General features: G+C 36.0%; 1 protein-coding gene across 2 annotated transcripts in view; it reads right to left on the reverse strand.

The window, feature by feature from the left end:
• Positions 1 to 13174, reverse strand: part of LOC101975743 (contactin-associated protein-like 3) — a 203046-nt gene that overhangs the window by 75782 nt on the left and 114090 nt on the right. The gene's annotated exons all lie outside the window — the stretch shown is intronic.

The raw sequence follows: 13174 nt of genomic DNA on the forward strand, positions 1-13174 counted from the left end.
GACATGTTACAGTAGTACCAGAAGAAAATTATAGGCATATCAATACTGGCTAAGTTTAAAATGTTTGAAAAGTAATTTTAAATTGAATATTGACATAAATATGCTGAACTTGCCTAAATATTAAGTTCAATATCTACTCTAATGTGTATTTGCACATATATACATACACATATTTTAATATTTTATAATAATTGGTCATATAAATCTAACTTCTCCCATCTCTTTTGAATGAGGCACTGTAATCAAACATCTTTCAACATTATTTTTGAACATTAATGAACAAAAATTAACAAGTGTTTTTACAATGATATGGCACTGCAAAGAAGAGAAAAATTAGCATCTATAATAGTCCATTTAAAAAGGGCAATATTAATAATTAAATTTTACAAGTCCTGCCATCTCCACCATTAATCAGTTTTCTTTAAGTTACGAACTGCATTTCCTATATAGTAGTTTTATCTCACACCTTGATTTCTCTAGATGAATGTTATGGTTTTGATATTAGGTGTCCCTCAGAAGCTCATGTGAGACAATGCAAGAATATTTAGAGTTATAATGATTGGGTTATAAAAGTCTTAATCTAATGTTAATCCTCTAATATGGGTTATAAAATGTTAATGTTAATCTAATGTTGATCCCCTAATATTGGGTTATAAAAGTCTTAATCTAAATTAATCCTCTAATATGGATTAACTTCACGTTGACTGTAAATTGGTAGGGTATAGCTGGAGGACATGGTTCCAGGGGGCATGCTTATTTTTTCCAGGGGGCATACATATTTTGTCTGTGGTGAAGGCAGTTTCTCTCTCTCTCTGCTTCCAGGTGGCATGTCCCCAGCTGCTTTCCTCTGCCACATCTTTCTGCCATGATGTTTCGCTTCACTCCAGCCCCACTGAGTCATCAATGTCATCAATGGTCTGGAACCAAAATATACTTTTCCTCCTCTGAAATAGTTCTTGTCAGGTCTTTTGGTAACAACAGTAAAAAGCTGATTAAAACAATGACAATGATCTTATAACAATGCAGAGCAAGGACATCTCTTTGAAATCCAAATTAAAGCAAGAAGAGTCCACAGCATATCCTTCAGCCCATATGCAGACAGCAAGCACTTGAGTATTTTCTCACCCTCTATTCAGTTTCCCTTCTCAAACAGTCTCAGGTTTTTAGATTTGCATACTGCAAGATAAGCAATGAAAAAGAGGGAAGTAAAAGAAAAGGAAAGAGGATGCAGTACCTGCAAAGAGTTTTTGTAATAGGTAACTCTTTGAGAAAGTGAACACTGCACAATACAGCCCAGTCCTCCACTCATAGTGCCTTTTCAGGACTGAGGTGGGCCCTCCCCAGGGTCTTAAGGGATCCTACAAGCTTCTAGTGACAGCCCTCTTAGGGGCTACCCAGCATCCAATGATGCAGTGGAGAGATACGGTGACCGAACTCCTTGGCTCAGCTGGGACATCCCCAAGAAGCATTGCTGCTGAGTCTCCCTGAAGTCTTCTGAGTGTTCTGTTGTAACAGCATTACTGCAGCTCAGCTTTGTCCCCCATCCACCTCCAGTAGCTCTCTCAACTTTCCAAGGGTTGTTCCAAATTAATTCTCCCCACTAAGCCACCTGTGTAAGAATCTCCCACAGAGTCAACTTTCTGGGGAGCCCAATCTAGAACAAAGAAAAATAAAATTTCAAAGCACTTATTGAATCCAATACTTAATTTTCATATGCAAATGTGAAAATTATACAGCATTTAAAAAAGACTGCTGTAAACCCTAAAAATTATAAATTTTATGAGAAGTATAATTGAAAACAGTAATAAAATAGTGGAGAACATTTATTTATTCTTTGCTTTAAAAAATTATGTTTCATTTTTATTATTTCAGAACTGTTTTTAAACTTTGTAGATATGTTAATATTAATTATCATCTTTTTTGCTACATGTTTTCCAATGATTTAATATTAAAGAGTTCTAATGCTGATATTTATAACCTTATTTTTAAGACTAGTTTACTTTTTCAATTGAAAAATTTGTTATTTGACAGGTAACTTGTGAATTAATGTAAAGAAATGACAGGGCTGGGTGTTGGGGAGTACTTGCCTAGCACATGTGAGGCACTGGGTTAGATCCTCAGCACCACATAAAAGTAAATAAGTATAATAAAGATAATGTATCTATCTACAACTAAAAATATATTTTAAAAAGAAATGACAATAACCTGCATATACAATAATTCAAAATATTTTCACTAAGCACCAAGTAGAATAGTTTCCAATCTTTTTACCAAAATCTCCTTTATCATTCAAAGACTGCCCCAAACTTAGATTTTTAATCAAGAAATTTAAAGCTGCCAATCAGAGCTTCCAATTAGCATAAGATGACAAGGTTAAATCCTTATAATGTGAGTAAAAATAACTTGAAAGCTTTAACCTATTTTTTTTGGGGGGGTGGGGGTACCTGGAATTGAACCCAGGAGCACTTAACCACTGAGCCACATTCCCAGCCCTTTTTTTATTTAGAGATAGGGTCTCACTGAGTTGCTTAAGGCCTTGCTTAAATTGCTGAGGCTGGCTTTAAAATTGTGATCCTCCTGCCTCAGCCTCTGGAGCCACTGGGAAAACAGGCATGCACCACCGCACCCCACTGTAACCTACATGCACCCCACTTAACCTATACGTTCTAACTGAGGGAATCAGCTGGTTTTAGGAAGGAAATTATAGGTTATAGGTCCACATGCCAAATATCATCCACAAAGCACTGGAACAAAATGAGTAAAAAGTATTATACTTGAAGTGAGAACAAAGCATCATATAAAATATATGGTCTTATATCTTCAAGGGAATAATTCCCAATTTCTATGGGCATACAATGTAGCAAGGGGTACAGAATCAGATAGGATTCACTAACCCATAAGGGAGAAAAAAGGAAGGACAATGGGAGGAATAAAAATTCCTGTGCCCTGGGATGAAATGGGAAGGGTATTTGGAACCTTCATAAATCAGATGGTATCTAGGCCAGACCAGGAACATGAGTGGATGTCTGCACATGTTGGGGAAGAATCTTCAAGGCTGGAGAGAACAAAATGAACCAAGCCATTGACCCACAGATCTACTATTCAAAAGAAAGCAGAGTGTTTGTAAAGGGATGCAGTCTAATAAGAGATGTATAAAACAGAAAAAGGAACACTTCCTTCAATGAAAGGGCAAAGTACCTTCCCCAGTGGAGACACCCCATGCACTCTGTAGAGGTCACATAGCTGAGGATCACTATGCAGGTCACCCGGAATCCCAAGGCTCTAGATACCTGGCATCAAATCCATGGGCAAGAATATTCCTTCATGTAAACTGTCTCTTCTCCAAAAATTAAAACAACAACACAAGCAAACAAAACAAAACTCAAAAGTATAAGAATCAGAGTGAGCTTTGACCCCTGGTGCTTCACTGGTGTCTCAGCTGTCATGCTAGGGAGACAGGGTCTGCTTTGTTATTCACACTGGTTCATTACTACCAGGCATCCAGCATATCATGTCCTAATACAGCTCCCTTCAAAAGCAGTAAACACCACACAAAACATAAATTTACTAAAATAAAAAGAAGCATCAAATTAAGGATCTACTATAACACTACGAAACTAACTTAGCATATTTTAACCCTTTTGTGACCCATTTATAGAATATGTGCACTCTATAGTGTGCACTCTATAATGCTCTGGAATCCTTACAAACATTACATTAGATTGCTGTTTTAGTCAGCTTTTCAACTGCTGTGACTAAATGATCCAATCAGAACAAGTGTAGAGGAGAAAAAGTTTATTTGAGGGTTCACAGTTTCAGAGGCTTTAGTCCATAGAAGGCTGGCTCCATTCCTTGGGGCTTAAGTTAAGACAACATCATGGTGGAAAAGTGTGACAGAGGGAAGTGGCTCACATGATGATTACAAAGTAAAAAATGAGTGACTCCACTGGCCAGATACAAATATATACTCCCAAACCATGCCCCAATTCTCACCTCCTCCAGTCACATCCTAACATTTCAGTTACCATTCAATTAATCCCTATCAGGGGATTAATTTACTGATTGGGTTAAGACCCTTATAACCCAATCATTTCTCCTCTGAACTTTCTTGCATTGTCTTAACATGAGCTTTTAGGGAACAACACATCTAAACCATAATAACTGCTCTTCTTGATACAAAGTCTTGAAACAGCAAATTTACATATTATTCTATCAAAAAAGGCCTACAATCAAACTCCTTCCCTGATTCTCAGACTACTTTGATATTTTTTCCCCTCTGAACATAACAAACTAAAAGCTGGAGACAAAAAGATCAAGACATAATAATGGAAACTTTTTATAAAACAAGCAAGAAGCCTTAAGAAATTATGTGGGGCTGGGGATGTGACTCAAGTGGTAGCGCACTCGTCTGGCATGCGTGCGGCCCGGGTTCGATCCTCAGCACCACATACAAAGATGTTGTGTCCGCCGAAAAACTAAAAAATAAATGTTAAAAAATTCTCTCTCTCTCTCTCTCTGTCGCTCTCTCTCTTTAAAAAAAATTATGTCATCACACTAATACTCTAAACTTTGCTACAACCCCTCATTTAGTGTTATGGAGTAAACTGATCAATATAATCAATAAATCATAGATATAGGTTACAGGTATAAGGCAAGATAGAATAGATAATCAATAAGTAACAGACATAAAGACTACATGAATTAGGTAAGATAACATAGATAAGCAATAGTAAGACATAAATTCATCAGGAATAAGCCTAAGTAATAGTAGAAAAATCATGTAACTGTAAAACATAGGATTTATATCAGAGGATAAGTCAGTGTGTCAGTATAGTTATAAATAAATATAAGCAAGTAGGTTAATATAGATAAGGTGAGATTAACATAGCAACTTGATTTTATAGCCTTGCATAGGATAAAAAACATAGGGTTTATAGATATTAGTAAAATGACAGGTGAAAATGTGTGTGTAGGCCATAAGATAACTGTAGTTTTAAGTAGGTATCAAATAAGTTACTAGTACTGTGTAAAACAATTGCTCTTGTAGAGACTCATTAGTCACTTGCAATAATTCCCGCTTGTTGGGATTATGGGAATAGGGTCACTGTAGTCATTTTAGTAAAAAAAAAAAAAAAAAGTAACTATAGAAATTCCATCTTAGTTTCTTTGTTACTGTTACTATGAAGAGAGAACTGCATGAACCCATTTTTAGGAAATAGAATCTAAAGCTGTTTTCTTATTTAAAAATGTGTTTTTCTGTACCTTGTACCCCACAAATTGTACCCTACTCAGGATGCAGTGGTGGTCATGGTGAGCTACATCCTTGGTTTGAATACTCTTGTGAGTCTACATGACTTTGAGATTGCCACCCCACCAACCCCTGCCCAAATTCAGGATGTGACTGTCTAGCACCTGCTTGAACCTGGGACTGTGGTCAACTGAACTGCAAAGCTAATGCTTTTTTAAAAGATTCTTTTTTCCACTTGCTTGCTGACTAGAAAATTCCAGTACTGCCTGGAGCCCAAAGGCCCACTTATTAATATTTTAATTTCTGCATTTGGCTAGCTTACATAAGCAAGCCACTGAGTTATGGTTTTGTGTTTATATTCTCCTTGGATGGATCAGGAGGCTGCTTTCCTCTCACAGAGCTTGAGTCTCTACTGTGCATGACAGTCCCTGGTCAGGTAAATAAGGCTCTCTTTTGATTTGAAATTTGAACTTAGAGTGCTTTCTGGAGTGGCTCCGCATAATATTTTTTTCACCAAGTTATAGGCGTTTTATAAAGTACTCAAGTAATTAACAGTTCATAAAAATAGGGGAAATTTTTAGGTGGAAACAAAACTGACACCAACTCATTCTTTGGCAGTCTTCTAAAATGCCATGCCCACACAGAGGGACATTTGCTCACACAAAGAGACATCCACACAGGGTGCGTTGGGTACCTGGAGCACAGAGATACTGCCAGTCACCTGCTCTAGGTAGACCAAGGAGCCAAGAGGGGGCTTTTTGTGTCACACATAGATGTCCTCCAGCACCTGCTATAGTCCGTGCCTTAGCTCTGTGAAGGGCTTCTGCACCACTGTGTCTTTCAGCTGCAATTCATTCCTTAGTTTTGAGACATCCTCTGTGATTACTTGCTCTAGTTTCTAGAAAATAAAAAACTGCAATCTTTTATATGGGGAAAAAACATCCTGTCTGTCTCACGATATCCAGAAATTTATGGATACACTAGACAACACCAGTTCAAGTTGCTTCCTGATGGTGCCACTGACATAATCCTGACTCACAAGAGGAATAAAGCAAGCCTTGAATGATGACTCCAACTCATCCACCAAGAATTGCTAGAGTTTTTCAGAGTGCCAGGCGCTGCCTGGAGAAGCCAGGTCTGGCCTAGGAGTCCCCATGGGAGTGACCCGGCCCCCAGTGGGTACCCCGAGAACCCATTGCCCAGCAGAGCCACCCTGTCTGCAATCACTATTTGACCTTTAAAATCAAGTTGGGCAAATCATTTTATGAAGTAAAGATTTTAACCACTATACACAGGTATTTTTTTCTTTCTATTTGTTCTTTTGTCTTCAGATCACTGATGCATTTTCAAAGAACAGGATATTAAAATTCAGCCTCTTCTTACTCCAGCACAATATGTGCTGGCTTTCTACCTAAGGATTTTCATAAAATGCACATAGTTGATTTTCACTTTTCTCACAGTGGCTGAGACTTTCAAAAATGCTGTGCATCTTGACAAATATAATTGAAAACAAGTCAAGACCTGTATCTGGTTTAAAACAATTGACAGGCAACATGTAATCTTAAATTAACATCAAAAAAAAACTTTGATATTTCAAATTTAATGTTATATCAAAAATATTCACTAAACTCCAGAGCCTTTCTTTATGCTTATTTTATGTGCCAATGCATTTACTTTATTTTTTTCAATGAATTTATTTTAATTTGTAAAAGAATTTCTGAAGGGTTGGATGCATTTGGAAGAAACTTGATATATCAGTATAGAGGTGTCTTCTACTTAGAGTAACTTATTAGGAGCATTAGGAGAAGTAATAGAAACATTTCTTTATTGCTTATTTTTAGTTATACAGATAGTAGAATTAATTTTGATATAAATATAAAGGATGGAATATATCTTATTCTAATTAGTTCCCCATTCTTATGGATGTACATGATGCTGGGATTGACTACGGTTATTAATGTAAAGAAAAAGGAAAAATGTTTTGGATTCTTTTGCTGTCTGTCCTTTTCTTATCCCTATCCCCTTTCCTTCATTCTCCTTTGTATAATCAACTGAATTTCTATTTTTCCCCTCTTCCCTTATTTGGGTTAGCTTCCACATATCAGAGAAAACATCTGGCGTTTAGCTTCTTGGAACAGGCTTATTTCATGTAGCATGATAGTTTCCAGATCTATCCACTTCCTTGCTAATGTCATAGTCATTCTTCTTTATGGATAAGTAATACTCCATTGTGTGTATATACCAATGGAGTATATATATGCCCAGGTTGGTTCCACAGCTTAACTATTATGAATTGAGCTGCTATAAACATTGATGTATCTTTGTCACTGTAGTACGATGATTTAACTGGGGTCAAATGGTGGTTCCATTCCAAGTTTTTTGAGTAATCTCCATTCTACTTTCCAGAGTGGTAGCACCAATTTGCAGTGCCACTAGCAAGCAATTTATGAGTGTACTGTTTCCCCACATCCTTGCCAACTTTTATTGTTTTTTGTAATCTTGATGACTGACATTTTGACTCGAGTGAGATTATGTCAGTAATTTTAATATGTATTTATCTAATTGCTAGAGATATTGGACAGTTTTTCATATATTTGTTAGCCATTTTGTACCACTTTTGAGAAGTGTCTGTTCAGTTCATTTGCCCATTTATTTTTTAGGTTATTTGTGTGGTTTCTTGTTTGTTTTTGGAGCTAAGTTTTTGGAATTATTTATATATCCTGGAGATTAACTCTAAGATGCAAGTAGCAAAGATTTTCTCCCATTCTGTAGGTTCTCTCCTCACATTCTTGGTTGTTTCTTTTGCTATGAAGAAGCTTTTTAATATAATTCCATCCCATTTATTGATTCTTGATTTTACTTCTTGCACTTTTAGGAATCTTGTTGAGGAAGTCACTTTCTAAGATGACATGATGGAGAATTTTTCTTTTTCTACTTTTTCTTCTAAAAGGCACATGGTCTCTGGTATAATGCCTAGGTCCTTGATCCACTTTGAGTTTTGTGTATGGTGAGAGATAGGGACCTAATTTCATTTTGTTACATATGGATGTCCAGTTTTCCCAACACCATTTGTTGAAGAGGCTAACTTTTCTCCAGTTTATGTTTTTGGAGTCCTTGTGTAGTATGAGATAATTGTATTTATGTGGGTTTGTCTCTGTATCTTCTATTCTGTACCATTGGTGTTTATATCTCTTTTGGTGCCAATACCATGTCATTTTTGTTACTGTAGCTCTGAAGTATAATTTAAGGGTCTGATATTGTGATGCCTCCTGCCTTACTTTTCTTACTGAGGATTGTTTTGGCTATTCTGGGACTCTTATTTTTTTCAGATGAATTTCATTGCTGCTTTTTCTATTTCTATGAAGAACATCTTTGGAATTTTGATGGGAACTTCATAGGCAATGGCAATATTAAGTCAAATATTTTTGCATAATCACTAACATTATTCAGCATTAAAAGAGAATAAAATCTTGGCTTTTGCAGGTAAATGGATGAAGCTGGAGAATATGATGCTAAGTGAAATTAGCCAATCTCCCAAAACCAAATGCTGAATGATTCCTCTGATTTAAGGATGCTGATCCATAATATGCTGGGGTGGGGGGAGAAGATGGATGGGAGGATTAAATGAACACTAAATAGGGAAAAGGGGAAAAGGGAAGGGAGGGAGCATGGGGGTAAGAAAGATGGTGGAATGTGATGGTCATTGTTACCCTAAGTACATGTAAGAAGACAAGAAGAATGTGACTCTACTTTGTGTACAACAAGAGATATGAAAAATTGTGCTTTATATGTGTAATATGAATTATAATGTATTATGTTGACATATGTAACAAATCAAATTAATAAAAAAGAATCACTAGTATTTCTTTTCTGCTAATTTCCCTTTTATCTAGATCAAAATTTATTCCAAAATAAAATGTGGTATATTTTTCTTTTAGGAATAAAATTAAACCAAGTCCAATAATTACAATAAACATTTCTTAATGTAGAATTTTAAAGAAGAAGAAGGTCAAGACACTAGGTACATGGCTCACTAGTCACAACAGAGAGAGAAGTAGAAAAGGAAGGGAAATTGAGATTCAAAGCCAGCAAAAGCCAGGAATGTTCCATTTGTTCATGCAGAAGGTTTCTCCCAAGTCCATACAAAAGGTAAAATGATGGAGGTTTCTTCATTAGGGACCTCATTTGAAATTAAAGGTGTAAATAGGGAAGTGGATGCTTACTGTACAAATAATAAAATGTATCTTTCACTATTGAGGAGCATCATCATGATTAAGTACCTGTGAGGAACACAAGAGTACCTGATACTTTATGCCACGGTACCAGAAAGAGGTCAGCAGAGTGAGACTTTGTTACAAAGTGGTCCCCTCATGTTTCACATATGGTGGCTTTGGCACCTTTGAACATAATTTAGTATTCCCAACTCTGTGGTAAAAAATCTGTTAATTAATAGTACAAAGATCCTGTAGCAGGGAATTTTAACTTTTAGTCACCCTAAAGAGCAGGCACCAAAAGTACAATATGCTATGGTGAAATAGCTATTTGAAGAACACTTCACACACACACACACACACACACACACACACACACACACACATCCTTAGGCTGGGAAAAAGATGATTAAATCAGAGTTCTAATGTGAGAAATAAAAAATACTGCCATTTGTTATGTTTTTGATATGAGGTGGCCCCAAACACTCATGTGTGAGACAATATAAGAATGTTCATAAGTGAAATGATAGAGAGTTACAACCTAATTAATGGATTCATCCACTAATATGGACTAATTAGGTGGTAACTGTAGGCAGGTAGGATGTTGGTTAGAGGAAGTAGGTCACCGGGGGCATGCCTTTGGGGTTTATATTTTGTCCCTAGTAAGTACAGCTCTCTGTTTCCTGACTACTGTGAGCTGCTTTCCTCTGTCATAGCCTTCTACTATGAGGTTCTGCCTCAACTTGGGTCCAAAGGTATGGAGTCAGTTGACCATGACTGAACCTCTGAAACCATGAGCCAGAATAAAACTTTTCCTCCTTTAAGTTATTCTGGCAAGGTCTTTTAGTCACAGCAACACAAAGTTGACTAAAACACTGTTGAGTAGGTGAATCTCTCTCACAAGAAGAAAGCTGCATACTGAGACATCCAGACCAAAATATAGCAGATAACATAGAAGGTCTTGGTTTATGTTGCTGTCCTTTCTTAATTACTCATATCATCCCTCTCATTCTCTAAAGTGTCCTGGTTTGGACAATAAATTTATTGTCACCCTAACTATAATAGCAAGGCACACATATATGCTTTTAGAGTGGAGTACTATCACAAAATTTGGTTGACTATAGCTATAACATAATTGGGAATAAGGAGTTAAGCTTACATTAGGAAATAAAGGGGAAGAGAACTGGTGTAGAGTGTCTCAGATCACAAGATATTGATTTCTTTGAAGAATCAATGTCATTAACTGACTTCCACTTAGTGGATCCAGGAACACTTTATTAGCCCAGTTGTTGTGACAGTGTGTGAACTGGGTGAAGTAAATTTCCTTGTTCAGTGTCACACATATTCTGGCGCCAATGGACACTAATTAAAAAGAGAATTAAATGAACAGAAACACTGACACCAACTACTCTTGTGATTGCCTAAAATAATTCTAATTCTGGGGTTGTCAGGGTGGAGTTCCTCTCAAGATGAAGCTGAGTGGCCCCAGAACAAACCTGGAACACCTATGCATTAAAGTTCTGAGTACAATATATCTACTAAAAGCCAGAACTCCATGTCTATTCATCCTACATTTTCTCTACTGGGTTTCCTGGGAGTACAAATAATAGATACCTTTTTATCTAAAAAAATGAGCAAACTGATATGTTTGAGTATTTATTTGCATGTGTGTTTTTACCTGATGAAAGCAGTACTTCAGTTTGTTAAATATTACATATTCTTTCTTCAGGAAAAAAAGATACATTTACATTGGCATAATATCTATAGAGGACTAAGTCTGAATTAGTGTCTAAAATTGTACTGTGGGAATTAGCTGGTTATTTACAGCCATGCATGAAGAGGTCACTCTATATTTATACATTTCTTAGGAATAAAGTGCTGGGATCGCAAATTCTGAAAATATTTTTGCAACTAAGTGCCAATATACAATTATAACAGAAAAATTGTTAAGTCATAATGAAGAAAAGTTATCAAGCTCCCCTCCCTGTTAGGATGTTTATAATCTGTAATTTCGCTCATCTTAGGGAAATAGTTTCTCATTGGAAACTATATTAGCAAGAAACTTTTTGTGTCTAACAATAAAATTTTATCAAAATGCACAAGAAAGGCCTGTTTTAACTCCAGATCTCTAGGGTCCCGTCGAATATATTGGTGGAACCAAAAGCTGGGTTTGTGTGCATAACTTATGTGAGTTCTAATGAATGCAACTTAACAACCAGTACATGTCACTTAAACTGCAGTATGTCACTTCTGCTTCACTGAACTAACTCTACATTTGAGCACCATAATATGGTACATAAAGAAAATTTTTAAAATCACTGGTAAGATGATTCTTAGCAACTGTACAAGAATTATTAACAATTTTTTAAAAAATAATAAATATGGGCACAATCAAAACATGTATCAATAGTAAAAAGAGACAGATATGTAAACTATGATAAAATATTCATTGAAAACCACGCAGCAGTAAAAATTAATTAAGTTTGCCAATTCACATATACATGGCTGGATCTCAGAAAGTAATGAAGAAGAATAAAAGGAAGTCATGGAAGAATGCACAGTCTTACCCTATGTATTAAGTTAAAAGTGGGCCAGCACAAAATAAAATACTACTTTAAATTATTTACATAGATGATAAACCTACGAAGTGCAAGATAATAACTCCCTGGGAGATGAGTTTGAAGGAAGAAAGAGAAGCTTCAAAAATACTATAATGTTGCATTCTATAGGCTTTTAAGAAATATTAGTAATGCTGTATAAATGTATGAATGTGGTCTATTTCCCAGTAACAATTCCTATCACATCAGTGTGTAAATATTTATGGAAAGTACTTATGCTCATGGCTCTGTGCATTGCATATTCTGAATATGTGTTAAAATATGAAAGATGATTCTGTGATCTGAAAGCATTTTTCTCCAGTGTACTTTATTTTGTATCATTAAACAATACAGCAAGGATTTTGTTTCCTATCCCTTTTAGTGTTTCAGAATCTTTTACCCTTTAAATTATAGTTTTTATATACATTCTCATTTTGGTATTGAAGGAATTTGTTTCTCTGCAGAGCTATAAAATCTTTCATAAATAGCAAACATCTCGTAAAACCCTCTCAGGATCAGAAATGTACCATATTTAGCAAACAAGAAAAGTACACAGTCCAATGTTTAAAGGTGTTGACACTATTTTACCTCTTGCAGTCATGGTTGCTTTAGGAAACTTGAAAGATTAAACAACTGGATTCATGGTTTGTGTTTCCATTGTCAATTCTTAGAGAGGGTTTTATATTTTCTTTTTGGGCTGGAAAGCTATCTCCATCATGATTTCAACCTTATTTTAGAAAGGAACAACTATAAAATGCAAAATAGGAATAATATCAAGAAAGGCATTAAGCCAAGGTTAGAAATAACTCTTACTATTGACAGGTCCAAGCATCTAGTGGCAAAAATTTTTCACTTGACTACCCCAGGGATAGAGATTCATTACCCTCAGAGGCACTCTCTTGCTGGCTGAAGGGATCCTGGATGAACTAAATCGAAGACCCATTCAGCAAGCAAATGCTCCATTTACTGGAGCCCAGAGGATATAGCCTGGTGTTGTCTTGGTAAAATGCATTGCTAAACAAGAGTAGAAAAATTAATAGACAATATCTTGCTCTATTGTACATAATAGTGCCCTTCCATATAGATGGCTTCTTAAACTCTAAAGTACTGAAGACCAC

The sequence above is a fragment of the Ictidomys tridecemlineatus genome, chromosome 13 (assembly GCF_052094955.1).
Source record: "Ictidomys tridecemlineatus isolate mIctTri1 chromosome 13, mIctTri1.hap1, whole genome shotgun sequence".
Taxonomy (NCBI): domain Eukaryota; kingdom Metazoa; phylum Chordata; class Mammalia; order Rodentia; family Sciuridae; genus Ictidomys; species Ictidomys tridecemlineatus.